The 13,978-nt window shown below is 42.5% G+C and overlaps 1 protein-coding gene across 2 annotated transcripts in view; it reads left to right on the forward strand.

Moving 5' to 3' along the window:
• Window positions 1-13,978, forward strand: part of pcdh11 (protocadherin 11) — a 124,942-nt gene that overhangs the window by 105,918 nt on the left and 5,046 nt on the right. The window lies entirely within an intron of this gene.

Raw genomic sequence — 13,978 nt, forward strand, 5'->3', positions numbered from 1 at the left:
GGGGGAAAACACATGTCTCCCCCAGACAGAATTATCCACTTCACAGGTATTTTCAGTTTACCGTTTCCAGGTTGGAAAATTAATACCCTTTCTTCCTCTGCCAGTAGAGTTTCCAATGCTTTGTTGTGCGCTCTGTGAAGTGCAGACCGAACGAGAAGTAGAAGGGGAGTGAAGTGTCATATATGGAACATCATTGTGATTTGTCCCTTATAGCATTTCAATTCCCGATAATTGTTTCTGACAGGACGCGTCTCCGGGAAGCTGTTTATTAATGATTATTCCCCTCTCGCCACTTGGCTTTTTGGAGCTTTGTGGCTGCTTATCACTGCTACGTGGTTAAGATGTACAGTATAGGAGAACCCAGAGAAGTGCTCTCAACAAGTTTAATAATAACAATGAATAATATTTCAGAAGAAAAAAAAGTGAAAGGACATACTGCTATAATTGTGGCCAATTACTCTTCAAAACCTGTTTGAATGAAAGAGCAATTGAAACAAAGGTGATGGGAGACAGATGCTTTCCTTGTAGTCTCTAAATTGCCGAGATTGTTTAAGTGGAGCAGATTGTTTAAATGTCTCTCATACAATGTTATGGTCTTATTATTCTTTTCTTTTCATCATCTCTGGTATGATGATTATATTTCCATAATGAATTATGAACGACTGGGGCCCCATGCTTGCAAATTAGCAAATTAGTTTATTCTGTGTCTATGTCAAAGAGATAGATGCTTAGCAGATCCGCCGTCCCTTAAGTCGGACTTAAATATGTTGACTCTCTGAGAGCCATTGTAAATAAGAGCGGCTGTGTGGGTGAGGAGTGGAGGAGGGATAATGAAAGGAACGCTGCAAACCCTGCTGAAAGAAACCATCAGTGGACCACATCCACCATAATGGCTGTTTTTTTTCCTTTCTTTTTTAGACTGCATCCCTTAATGCTTTTACCTTGGTGCACGTACAACCTGCAGAGGAAGTTCCCCCCGATCCAACATGGGCTTTAACAATGACATATACTACCAAATATGCACATCTCAAGGTGACGATAAAGTCTAAAAAAAATAAACAGATAAACAGAATAAGGGAGAGACTAGCGAGAGATGGAAAATCATTTTATTTTTTTATTCTAGGAGTGACACTTTTAGGCGATTCAATATCATGCCTATGTTGTCTTGCAGTGTTCCTCCTCCTGCGTGACATTTCTAGGTTAGACGGTGCCTATTACAGCTCACCATTGCCATGTTTCACATAAATTCACATTAAGATACTTTCACAGAAATGATCTTTTTCAGTGTCGACAAACAGTATTTTTTTTTCCCTTCTCTTGCCGTGTGCAAGCCACCACAGGTGAACGGGAGGAAGAGCAGTGGCTGAATACTGTGGTGAAAGAAATGTCACATTTGATAGAATCACTTTAATTACATGCACGTACTAAATTGTTCTTTAACGCCTTCAGGTTGCGTCGGCTAATGCCACGTGTTGAATGACATTCTAATTCACATTATTCCAGGGGACAATGAAGAGAAAGCATCTGGTGCTTTATCATTTCTTTTAATAATCATTTTAATTATGGCTTAAATCAATCACGGACGACCTTTAGCAACATTCAATGAGAAACCAGTTTGTCGCAAAACCAATAAAGGCATCAAAACACGGTGACAGATGCTCTGTCGCTAGTTCGTTGCAATGTTAATCCAAACAAGTTTGCTAGAACTTGTACGTACACTAGTACCTTTACTACCACTATAATGATAATAATAGCAATAATAAATAAAATATCTGAAGAACCATTCGTCTTATTGGCCGCACACGTGGCATGTGCGCTGTTAGTGACCCAGGGAAGTACAAGGTTGATTTGTACATGCAATACGCTCAATATTAACAAACCTTGAATAGATATCGAACCAGTGCTCTGCAGCAGCGGTGGCTGGGACTCGTCAAACACAAGTGATGTTGTCGATCATGCCAAAAATACTGATAATGATTCTCCAGTTCTGCGTCCTGCGTACTGAGTCCAGCTCACTGGACTTTGAATAAACAGGTGAACAGCTGTGGTGCAACCTTAGGGTTCTGGGGACTGAGCCCCGCAGCCGGTCTTTACTGCAGGTCCCTTTTGAAGTTTCCGACAGAAAGCTGCAACCAGCATCACCACAGGCCAAGCAAACATGCATAGAGCGGGCATTGCACTATGACTAATAACTTAGAAAGCAGACCTCACTTTTTTCCTTGTGATTCACTGTCTTGATTCCACCTTCACCCGTACTGTTTATTGCAGATGCTAGGTATTTGGGGGCATGAGGGGCTAGGTGAATGTCATCAATCAGCATTAACCATCAGCTCTGAGCTATCGACTGATGATTCACCACGGCAGATTCTCCTCTGACTCTAAAATGAAAGGCAGCAGCGGCGGCGGCGGCGGCGGCGGCAACATGAGGCACAGACACTCACTTGATTGGCACCTCATCGAGTCTGGCAGGGGAGCCTTTGATTGCACTAGCTGTCAATATCACGTAATTGTTTTTCTTACATACATGGTGCCCTCCGTCTGCTGCAGCAGGATCTACCAGGCTCTTTTATCTTTCCTTTGCAAAACTATTATTTTAATCGTGATTTTTGATGAACTGTTATGAAGACTGGACGTTTGCTGCACCGACGGCGCACGGCTACATTTGCCCTCTTGGCGACAGTGTGAGCAAAAAAATAGTGTAAACTGCCATCACACAGTGTGTCATCATAAAAATCAGTGTATTAAGATTCACAGCGTACGAGACAAGCTAGATTAGCTGCATATGGCTGTAAATCTATCCTTCACAGCTACCAGAGTGCCCAGTTATGCCTTAAAGCTTTAACTGGGCCCTTTTCAATCATCACATTAAGTGTTTCACAGGAACATAGCACACTCCTGTTCCAACATCAGTGGACTCAGCATGTATTCACTGAAGTCAGGCTCGAATTGAGTTTAAATTTCTTCCTAAATTGCGACCATAACTGCCAGAGGAACTGATCAGGGCTGAGGGACCAACCCTGTTACCAAGGTCAGCGAGAGAAGACAGGGTTTGATTGAAATTGAAACTGTCTACCTGATAGTTTGAAATAATTAGCAATATATCAGAGTGCAGAGAGGAAGAGTCGGGGATGAAGAAAAATAAAAAGGACATCATGCTGAGATAAAAATGGCAGACTGACGGCAAGTCATCAATTCGAGTGAATTGAATGTCACTGTGATGGACTGGACTTGACTGGATGTCACGTGTGAAACTCAAACAAGAATTCAAATAAGACATATATGAAAATGAAACTTTGCCAAAGGTTTTTCTTTTTTTTTTTTTAAACTAAGTGTTCACAGAAACTATCTGCTTTCAGACATGCACTGAACTCCAGACATTTTCTGGAGGGAGAACACAAATGTCCGAGTCAGTTGCTCCTGACCTTTCCCATAGTTTTTCCAGCCTGCCAATATGATTACCAGTAAATTTCTGAGTGAGAACACAGCAGTAATTCACAGCGAGTAGGCGTGTAAATGACTTTTCTACCATGCGATGGACACAAAAGTGAAAAAGAAAAATAGAAGACAAATATCGCAAGATCCCAAAAAGTTACCATACACGTATTAGACGTCAACAAAGATGTTAAAAACTAAAAAAAATCTAAGTTTTGAGATCTCTTGGCTATAAGGACCAACGCCAGTGTCGACATGCATTAAAAAAAAACGTCCTCAGCAGAATGTGTGCGTAATGTCCTGCTCCCTGCTCTACCCATGCGTCATCGTTTCCCTGCTTTTGTGAATGTATCTGACTCCGACAAGCTCCCGCCGCATCTGTCATACATGAAAGACAAACTCTGGAAAATGTCCATGGCCAAATGCAATCTCTGACAAATGCTCAAACTCAAACAAGCAATGCAAATAGGACATATATGAAAATAAAACTTTGCCAAAGGTTTTTTAAATATATATATTTTTTACTTTATATCTGAAAGGCTTTGACACAGGGTCTCATTCAAAGGAAGACGCTCAATAGTCCACTAAATGTTCACAGAAACTGAGCCTCTTCTCTCTGGCAAATGTCTATTACTGAAGCCTGGCTCCCAAAACCATCAACCCCCACACGAGCAGCTTTCTCCTCCCACCCATAAAACAAACCCTGCCGCCCCCACAGCCCTGGACGACTTGAGAAGTCACTTCTGCCAGGCCCAACGTTTCCGCACCAGTTAATAAAGGGGAAATGAATTGTATCAGTGTTACTGTCTTTGCTCACAGTGAATAGGAAATTATCATAGAGATGGGTATTGGTGGCTTCACACACTGAATTACAGAGGGAGCAGGCCTGTGTCTCTCTCTGCCGTGCACTTACTCAGCCACGTGCACAACGTGTGTGTACAAGCGCACACGGACACGGTCGCTTGAAATAAACTGCGGGGATGAAATTGGCTACGGTGATGTCATTGTAGCAGCGGTGGCCGTGGTGCTGGAGAAGCTCTGGCAATTTTCTCCCACAATTCAACAAACATCCAAACATGTTAGTCACAATCAGGGATTTTATTTTTTTATTTTTGACAACTTCCTGTGTCTCCACGGCATCCCCGGGGCTCCCCAGAGACATGTCAACATTAGAGCTGATACTAGATGCCAGCTAGTAGTAATGTGACATACCCTTGCCTCTTTGTGGGTGTTTGTCATGTTAGAGGGGGAACAACTGACACAAAGAGGATGGTACCCCGGGACAAACAATATACACAAGAGCCCTCTGGGCCTGACAGGCGCACAAAATCAAAGACGTTGGGGTGTTAATATCTGATAGTTAGCGCTCTGGGCTAAACAGCACAAAAGACATTGAGGTCAATGGGTTGCCGGCAGTCTCCGGAGCGCAGTAGTCGCGTGGCTATTTTCACTGTCTCCTCCTCTGTGGACTGCTGGAGCCACTGGAGCATTCCCCTCCTCATCACAGGCAGAACACAATCAGTGAACCTACTTTCTTCCTTTTGCCCTTTTATTTTAATATAATTCTCTCCATTTTTTCCCCCCATCTTTTATTTTCCCTATTGACTGTTTGGAGCCCAAAAAAAAGGAGCTGTTAGATTTGCCACAGCAGTGCTACAAGTTTTCAACTACAAGTAGTTTGATCATCTCAAAATAGTTTGAACGTGATGAAGCTAAGTTACAATATATTTAGGTCAAATCTACAACAGTGACACTCAAGTCAGACAAATATGAAACTAACAGCACAAAAACAAATTATTTTTAAGTGATAATTACATTTGTCCCTAATTATCTCAGCCCAGGAGCTTATGTTTTCACCTCTGTCTGTTTGTGTTTTGGTTGGTTTGTTTGTATCTGTGTAAAACTTTCACAAAAATAACTGAACACCTCTCTTACGAAACTTTAAAACCATTACATTTGCGTGTGAGATGTGAGATGTTTTTCAACATTTTGACCATATCACAGGGAATAATTCTTGGATCTTGATGAAACAGAATATTAAGGGAACTGATATCTATGAGGGTGCAGCTTGTATATTTCCTCTCGGTATATAACCAGACTGACTAGGGCCAAAATCTAGCTGTAATTGCATTTGTGTTTATATTTTTGATGATTTAAGATACACTGTCCTAAAATCACCACAGTTCTGTATCATGTGCTAATCTATGTCAGCAACACTGTGCGATACTGTTCATGTTGTGTAACATCAACTAATCCTGTTTGTGTAAGAGCGGCAGTTTTTTATTATGTGACAACCGAATGGTTATTTAGTCTGAGACTGTAATGAATGGTTTGCTTCACTTAAAGCGCCGAGACAAACAGCGCAGAAATTAAGCTTCTTCTATCCTGCTGCAAATAGAAGTCAATACAGCCACAGCTATTTTAAGTGTTATGAAATGTTTATCAAGGCGGGTCGATTTATTTTGCACAGAGTTTGAAGCATGTTCTAGTTTTTAGTGCATTATTTATGGGTTAAACTTTACATCTTTTTATTTACGTCCCAGCAGCAGCCGTGCGCCCTCGCGCTACCTCCCCCTCGGCGTGTCTATCTGGTATCTGTCGCTCTCGCCCTGTCGCGAGTGTTAGTTGACAATGCTTGCACTCAACACAACCCAAATAAAGTGCATAGTGACAGAGACATTAACACACTGAGTACCTCTGTGATTTTAGTGAGAACGTATCTGTCAGCCGGGGCCTGGGGGAGTAAAAAGGATACATCTGAACTTTCTGCGACGGGCGTTTGGGTGGAGGATTGTGACAGTCAACATCAAAACAGTCAAAGTAAGGCTATGATTTATTGAATGTGCCGTTTGTGTCGGCTTTCATGTTTGCCAGTGATACATTATATGACTTTTCTTCTGCTTTCAAGAACATGGCGATGCGGATGAATTAAACATGTTAAGCAGGGACAGGTCTTTCTCTGAAAGCCTTACCCTTTTCATGATAACCCCTTTTTAGACATTCAGTGGACTTATCACAGCATATAAATAGGACAGAATTCATTATTCAGGGGAGGTTTCAGTGAAAAATTAATAGTTGTCCCCGGAGGAGGGTCTGTGTCGCTTCGGAGGAGGAAAACCTTTAAAGTGTACATGCACAGGGGGATCAGGAGAGAGGCTGCCCCTCATATTAAAACCTTTACCATGCTACACCACACACTGATATTTCAAATATAAGTTTGCTCAGCACTAATGACTGTGACTAATACCGCATGCAGTCTGCATTCAAGCCTAAGCTGTCCTCGAAATCTTTTGAAAATGGAGGAAGAAAAGAGGAAAAGGGACAGGATGTGTGTCTGGTCCTGACATTGACGCCTCATATAGATTACACACACACACACACACACGGAATAGTCAAGTAGGACTAAGCGCCAGGACTCGAGCTGTTGACATCTGAAGAGAGGCTCCTTTTTAGAGACTAAATGATTTCACTTAGAAATATCTCACTGTAGAGAAACACACACACCCCTGGAAAAACAATGAAGCGTGCACAGTGGGTCCTCCTCGCAGCTCTTCCACATTAGAGATTACAATTTTCACCATGACCGGGTCACTCGTGCACTAAAATCATGCGGCCGCCCGGTGCTGAGTGGTTTTCAGCCTGCCAGTTATCCGTTGAAAGATGGGCTTCACGATGCTTTTGTATCCACTTCCTATCTGCCGGGCCGGGGAGGCAATAACAGTAATGTATGGCTAAGGGAAAACAGAGCTAATCATCAATGACTGCAAGATATATAGCATATGCAGTGGCACCTAGTTTATTACCCTCTCTTCTCCTCCTGCGGAATCCATCGGCTGCACAGACAGGCTGCACAGATCTGGGAACTTCTTCCTCAATGTTAATGCGATTCATCCTTGTTTTCCATAATAACTGGGGGCAATAGGTCAGCGTGATGGATTTGCTTGTTACATGACAGTGGTGCAGTGGTGGCTGGTTCGTCTCTCCGTAGTCTCGCTTCCATCACGTGAACCAGGGGCCTCATTTATTATCAGAAAACATCCTGTGGTTAATGTCTCCTATAAATGCAACAGGTTCAGATCCCAGAGGAGTCCCTTATGCTGCAAATCAGCTCCACGTTTTGATTTTAAAAAACGGAATCTGATCGTGATAAGTGACATGTTAATTCTTAGACTGAAAATTCCCAAAATTATGATTGTTTAGTCCTGCTGGGACAATCCAATCTTGTCGCAGATATCAAGACAGCTTTGTCAGGCTCCACTTAATCAGCCTGTTTTCCTTTTGTTCTCAATCTCTCTCAAATATTTCTGCTTCCTTTTCATTCCACGCTCGTTACTTTCATTTCCGTGACCTCACATTATCCATTTTGTGCATTGCATTTTATATTTAACCTTATAAATATGCATTCATGAATGCTTTCCTCGCCAATGACAGCACACTTCCAGTACATCTACATTATTATCATCCACATTCTGCACAAGTACAGACTGAAAAAGAAAATAATTAATGGCTACCCTCACATGAAAAATGTGTTTGATTCTGTGTGTGTGTGTGTGTGTGCACGTCTACTGTACATGAGCCTGTCTTGTGTTTCTACCCCCCGTAGTAACTCTGTGCCTCCTCCTCTGTGTGTCATCGCGGTGATGAGGGCTGATTGCAGATTGTTATGGTGTTTTCACCTCTCATCCATCTGGCCCACGCTGGGTATTTGGCCAGGCCTGATTGTGTTGATGGTTGCACCCGCGTCTTGTCCTCGGGTAGGGAGGCCCAACAGTGGTCCAGATATAATGAAGGAGATGTAATCAACCAATGTCACACGCGGAAAGTCAAGTGTCGCGGAGAATAGCTGTTTCTGTGCTCTGCCTTCCCAGCTGTGCTCCCTGTCGATGGAAATCACACGAATGTGGTTGTTGAAGTCGGCGTTTTTTGCTTTTCTGAGAACATTTTATGCTGAGGACATAAACAAATTTGGATTTTTCTTTCTTTCAACTCGTGACAACAAAGGTGACTTGGAGAAAAAAGGGGATTTACAATAAATTAAGTCTTCACACTCTGCTGCTGTTGTATATTCTCAGTGGGGAAATGGTCGCTTCAACCTATAACATACTTTTAATCAATGGCAACAATGGCAAGCGCGTGGCCCTGGATTGTTCAAGAGATCCTTTCTCTCTTTGTGCACTTTGTCCTCTCTCTGTGCTTTGTTATTTGTTTTGGTGTTCTAATCTCAGCCAAGTCAATAATATTCTTTGTTGTCTGAAATTGTGTGTTGAGAACAAAAAGGCCTCTCCTCCTCTCGCTGAAGGTACCTGTCTGTGACTTTTCACTCGCTCTCACACTCCCAGATAAAGTAATCATTAGATGTTGTTTTCTGCCTGCAATTACTTTCAGTTACAATGGGTCAAACACGAGGAAAGCAAAAGAGGTCGCGAGTAGACAAGGCTAGATGGATTACAGGCGATGAACTGTATAGGTCCCACAAGTGCTGATAAATACGTATGTGGCTCGGAGACTCACACTTGTCAGCAGTGTCTCAGTAAATGCATCAAAAGTAATTAGTCTAGAGTATATATGGACAACCTCTCTCCCCTCTTATCTGCATCACATTGTCTCCTGTAAAAAGGGCCATTTATTACATCTGGCACTATCTGTTTTAAAAAGTAAAAAAAAAAGAAGGAGCAGTGGCTCCGCCGTTTCTTACGCCGCACTTTTTATCACCGCTGCACAGAACTGCTGTGGAATTTACGTTTGAAAAAAATCCCCTTTGTCTGTAGAGTGAGTTATTGATCAACACTCACTCACCATGCTTCAGACCATGTCATCACTGGTGAGGAGATCAAAACAGGCTGTATCGAGATATTACCATTGTTTCATTCCTGATTCTATAATAAAATCTTGTTAATGAGATTCTACAGTAGGCGTTGACAAGCTGTCAGAGCTCCTTATAGATCTTAATACATGTCAGCCTCCTACATGGCACCACTGACCTCTACGGCAGAGCCGGTCTCTGCCCTCCGAAGAGCATGCCAAGTTTTTATTGCTAAAATGGAATATTTACTTCCTCCTCCACGCCCTTGTCAGCAGTGACAGTGACAGCCCTTATTGCCTTCGCCAGGGATTATACCATACCTCCCTCTGATAAGGAAAAACCAAATAGCCGTTGAGTCTGCGAGCAGAGAAAAGTTCATTTTCAGACTCATTGCCACAGAGACAGGTTTAGCAGAGGAGTCACAGACCTTGTCTCTGAGCGTGCATATTCTTATTTAATTGTTAAAGTAATGTTTATGCAGGAATTATTACCAAAGCATAGTCTTCTCTTTCCTGCAGCCTCTCACAAGCTTTCTGATATCTTGAATAGAACATGAATCCATATGAGTACACATCATAAAAACTATGAGGCAGTCCTAAGTGTGCATCATAAGTATGATACCCGAGAAGGAATGGTGAGATGCATCAAGAATATAAGTGGGCTGTCTCATATTTGCGATTCTGTTGAAGTGAGACATTACTCCGTTCTTCAAATGATGATTGCCAGAGCTGTGATTTCATTTCTCTAAAAGTCCTGGTAATTACAAACCCAATTATTTCACCGGAGATTCTCTTGGTTTGAGAGAATCTTCCACGTGACCGTGTTTTGATCTCTTGGTCGTCATCCACACGCAGACACACTCATGTTCACGTGTGTGTGGTTTTTGTTTTCTCCCACTCTCCCCCTGATCTCATCGCCTATCACACCGGAACATATAATATAATAATGATAATATTGTTGCACTTATCAGAGCTACAGTACATGCAGTATTTAAGGATGGTTGTAAAGACAAGGTCTCCGTTTGAAACTTCTCATACAGCTGAATATTAAGCTCCTTTGCATTTTTATTTTACTTTGTGGCAACATAAAAACCTGTCGATCCCAGATTACCTGACAATGAAGGGGGTGTAGCTCCAGGTGATAATACTCTGGGTGCGGAAAGGTTTATTTTCTTGGCATTGTTATGTTCTGGGATATGTTCGAGCGGTTGTGTAACTATAGAGTAAAAAAGAAAAATGACCACGTATGAAATCCTTGGACAGTAAAACTAAAGAAAGGAGAAAGATCACCGTGTAAAAATTAAAAAAAAGATCTCAACCGTGGGGACCAGGCTCTGCAGTCCTGGGCTACAGGTGGACCATATAAACTACAATACAGCTACAGCATTGTAAAACAAACAAATATAATTTAAATAGGGCCATAATCATGCAGGCTCACACAGAGGCAGTTTGCACAACATCATAAAGCCTTCACAGGACAATATGTGCTGTTGATGAGCGCAGGTTTCTGGCTGAAGAATTCAAAAGATTGTTCCAATTAACAGTGTAGGATGAGTCAGGGGCCTAGTCCACCTTCCTGATGGCTGATTGAGGAATTTAATGTCCTAGATGCATGCAATTATCCTTTTAATTAGCAATAATGAGTTTATGCATGCTGAAATAATGAGTTGAGTCGTGATATGTGTGCAGATCTTAATGTGAAGCTCATCAAGATGTAACAAGCTCTGTCAGTAAAAATCATTAACTGTCATGTTAAATATCTCACTATTTTAGTGAAAAGCCCCAATCAGGCAGCTAATAGGCATCTTGTGTGTGTTTGCGTGTGTGCATACAGGTGTGTGTGTGTGTGTGTGTGTGTTTGTGTTTTTGCCTCTCACACCTTCTATGTGCTTCTGTGGATTTCATGCCCATTAGTGAAAAAATGGGGGATTGAATGCATATCAGTGCAATAAAAGGGCAAAATATCATGTGTATACGCAGCATATGTAATCCCGTATTCACCACTGTTATAGAAAAAAATAGAAGCACCGGTGCATCATGCATGGGGTTCTATTGTTACCTCAGCCAAGTAGGTTATGCTTTCATCTGCGTATCTTTTTTTCTTTGTTAGTTAGCATGAATACGCCAAAACTACTGTGCGGATTACCGCAAAACTTGGAGGAAGGATGTCGTATGCGTCAAGAAAGAACCCAACAAATCTTGGTGTGGATCCAGATTCCGGGGTGGAAACAGGAATTCTTTCTTGACATGAGCGGACATATTAGGGGAATGATATCTATAAGTATGAGCAAATGAGTGCAGCTTGATTGAGCCTTGGTGGAGGAATGAGCTTTATGATTTCATCCAGTAGTTTCACTTTCTTTGATGATGCACTCGACTGCGTCAGACTAAAAGATGTACGTGGTTTGCTGGTGCTCTTTCCCCCCTGGCTTGTATCAACATAAACTCCAGTTCTAAATTACTTTAAAGTCTGAACGCAAGGACTCTATGTCTCATGTATAAGCCTAACCCCAACACTTGAAACTCCGTTGAACTGAACTGAATTGCAAAATATTGCATTACATTCAATTAATCTCGTTCAACCACCTCATATATATCTCTTAACTCAAATATTACACATCACAGCGAAGCGTTTGCACTGCATCGACCCCACCTTGTGTTCAGTCAATTTGCAATATTTTCATTTCGCTCAAAAAACATTGGTTGGGTTTGCTTTGCATGCTGTCCGGCACTCTCGTACACCTCTATCCTAAATGTGTTCAATGTTTACACAAGCTGTAATGTTTGACCGCTTGAATGGAAGGTCAGCTGAAGGTGGATGCCGCAGCGTTCGATCAGTGGCTGGCCAAAGGATGTGTTGATGTTGCAGAACAAGACTGCTGTAGGCTGCCACTGGTATTGACCTTGTGCATGACCATACGATCAAGTAGAAACCGAGCGCGGTGGCACAGTGGGGTGTCTACAAACCATGGATAATAGATTACCTTGTGACAGAGCAATCAAATTAGCCCGCAGGCTGTATTGAATCAGAAAACAAATTAAATACCATTTCATTTCTGGAGTCAACAGAAGTCAGTCATTTAGGGAGATTGCATCTGAACTCGTATTAGATGTTCAGTCAACTCCACAGAGTAAGTAAACAGGTACCAGGGTTGTGCTTCAACCACATCACCGCTGCTCAGTGAAGATGAATCCTCTCAAATGAGAACACAAGGTCTGAGCTCAGTCGTGCTGTCTGATACACCCCATTGTTTGCCATTATCCCCTCTTGTCTGCCATTCAAATTTCCTTGAAGGGAAAGGTAGAGAAGAAAGTTCACAGCATCAGGGGATCTGCAACGTCAGTTATGTGTGATACCTCCAGAAAGCTCTGCGGGGTACAGTTGTTTCCCCTGAATACAAAAGACAGCGGCACCACAAGCAGGCTGCGGCATACCTCCAGCTGACGAAAGCAGCCAGAGCTGTCTGCGACATCACTCACGCCGCGCTTCCACCCTCCCAACCTGCCACCACCTCCACGAACTATCCCACTGGAATAGAAAATAGTGCAGGCCCGTGTCTTTTGGAGAGGCTAGATATGTGAGATATTGCACGCGGAAATTCGGGAGCCACTGAAGGCTGTTGACACAGAGCTGCTGTGAGTTCAAGCTGTGTGAAGTCACTGAGCCTCAGACTGCCTTTCATTGGTGAAATACGCCACAATAAAGGCAGCTGTGCCAATCATTTAATGTTGAGGAGGATGGAAGGAGAAGACTCACGTTTAAATGTGTGTCTGTTTGTGTTAGAACCCTGAAGCATTTGTTTGTGCGTGCTCGGCGAATGCAACGTTTATGCTAATGGTATTACCTCATCAATAGCGCTACTCTGAAAAGGCATCACACACACCAGGAAACACTGAGAGGCAGATTGAGTCGGGGAGCTGCCGCGACCAGGCATCGGCCCTATTGTGCGGGCTCAGAGAATGAGAACGTAGCATCCATTTTAGCCTTAATGAAGTTAGTGACCCTCTGAAAGGTGACACATTTACCGCCCTGGGGATTTATACACTCCTGCTCCAAGGCTCCAGTTCAATAAGGAGAGGACAGATTTGACTCCACGTGGGCAGTCCAAATATATCCTCACAATTTATACCAGGCAATTCATTTTCAGACACTGCTTCCGTAATTAAAGTTGATGCTGTGCTATTCAATCTGCACCGAAATACAAAAAAACGAAGTGAGCGCAGTGGGCCGTTATGCACCGATCTAGATAGTTTTGGGAGGCCAGGCTAGTATCACTAACATTGAGTGATAATAATATTTATTTTCATTTTTCAGAATGCCGTCGGACAATAAACTAGACGGCAGGAAGATGTGCCGATGTCTGTGCAATAGAATAACACAACGTCTATGTGTTAAGGAAATTGTTGTCCCAGTGTACTAGGGTCTACGGCCGCTTAATTATTTATAGCATTCTTACTTATGCAAATATACTAAATAATTTCTACATGACAGCTTGGAGCTGAGGCCTAGAGGAGCGATGTGATGTTTGAATGAGGACCCGTCTTTTCTTTGCAAGGGCCTAGGAAACATAACACCAGGGGCTGCTGGTTGCCTTGGTGCATACTGTTTTACATTCTAATTATCTGGCTTGACAGGCTTTATTGCTGAAGCTCAATGCTGAGGCCTCATCTCAGACTCATTCCACATGTGCCGGGATAATGAGATAAGATAGTTTGAGTGTTTAGCCTTGCCCAGTCCTCTGCT

Source organism: Hippoglossus stenolepis, chromosome 7 (assembly GCF_022539355.2).
Source record: "Hippoglossus stenolepis isolate QCI-W04-F060 chromosome 7, HSTE1.2, whole genome shotgun sequence".
In the NCBI taxonomy this organism is placed as follows: Eukaryota; Metazoa; Chordata; class Actinopteri; order Pleuronectiformes; family Pleuronectidae; genus Hippoglossus; species Hippoglossus stenolepis.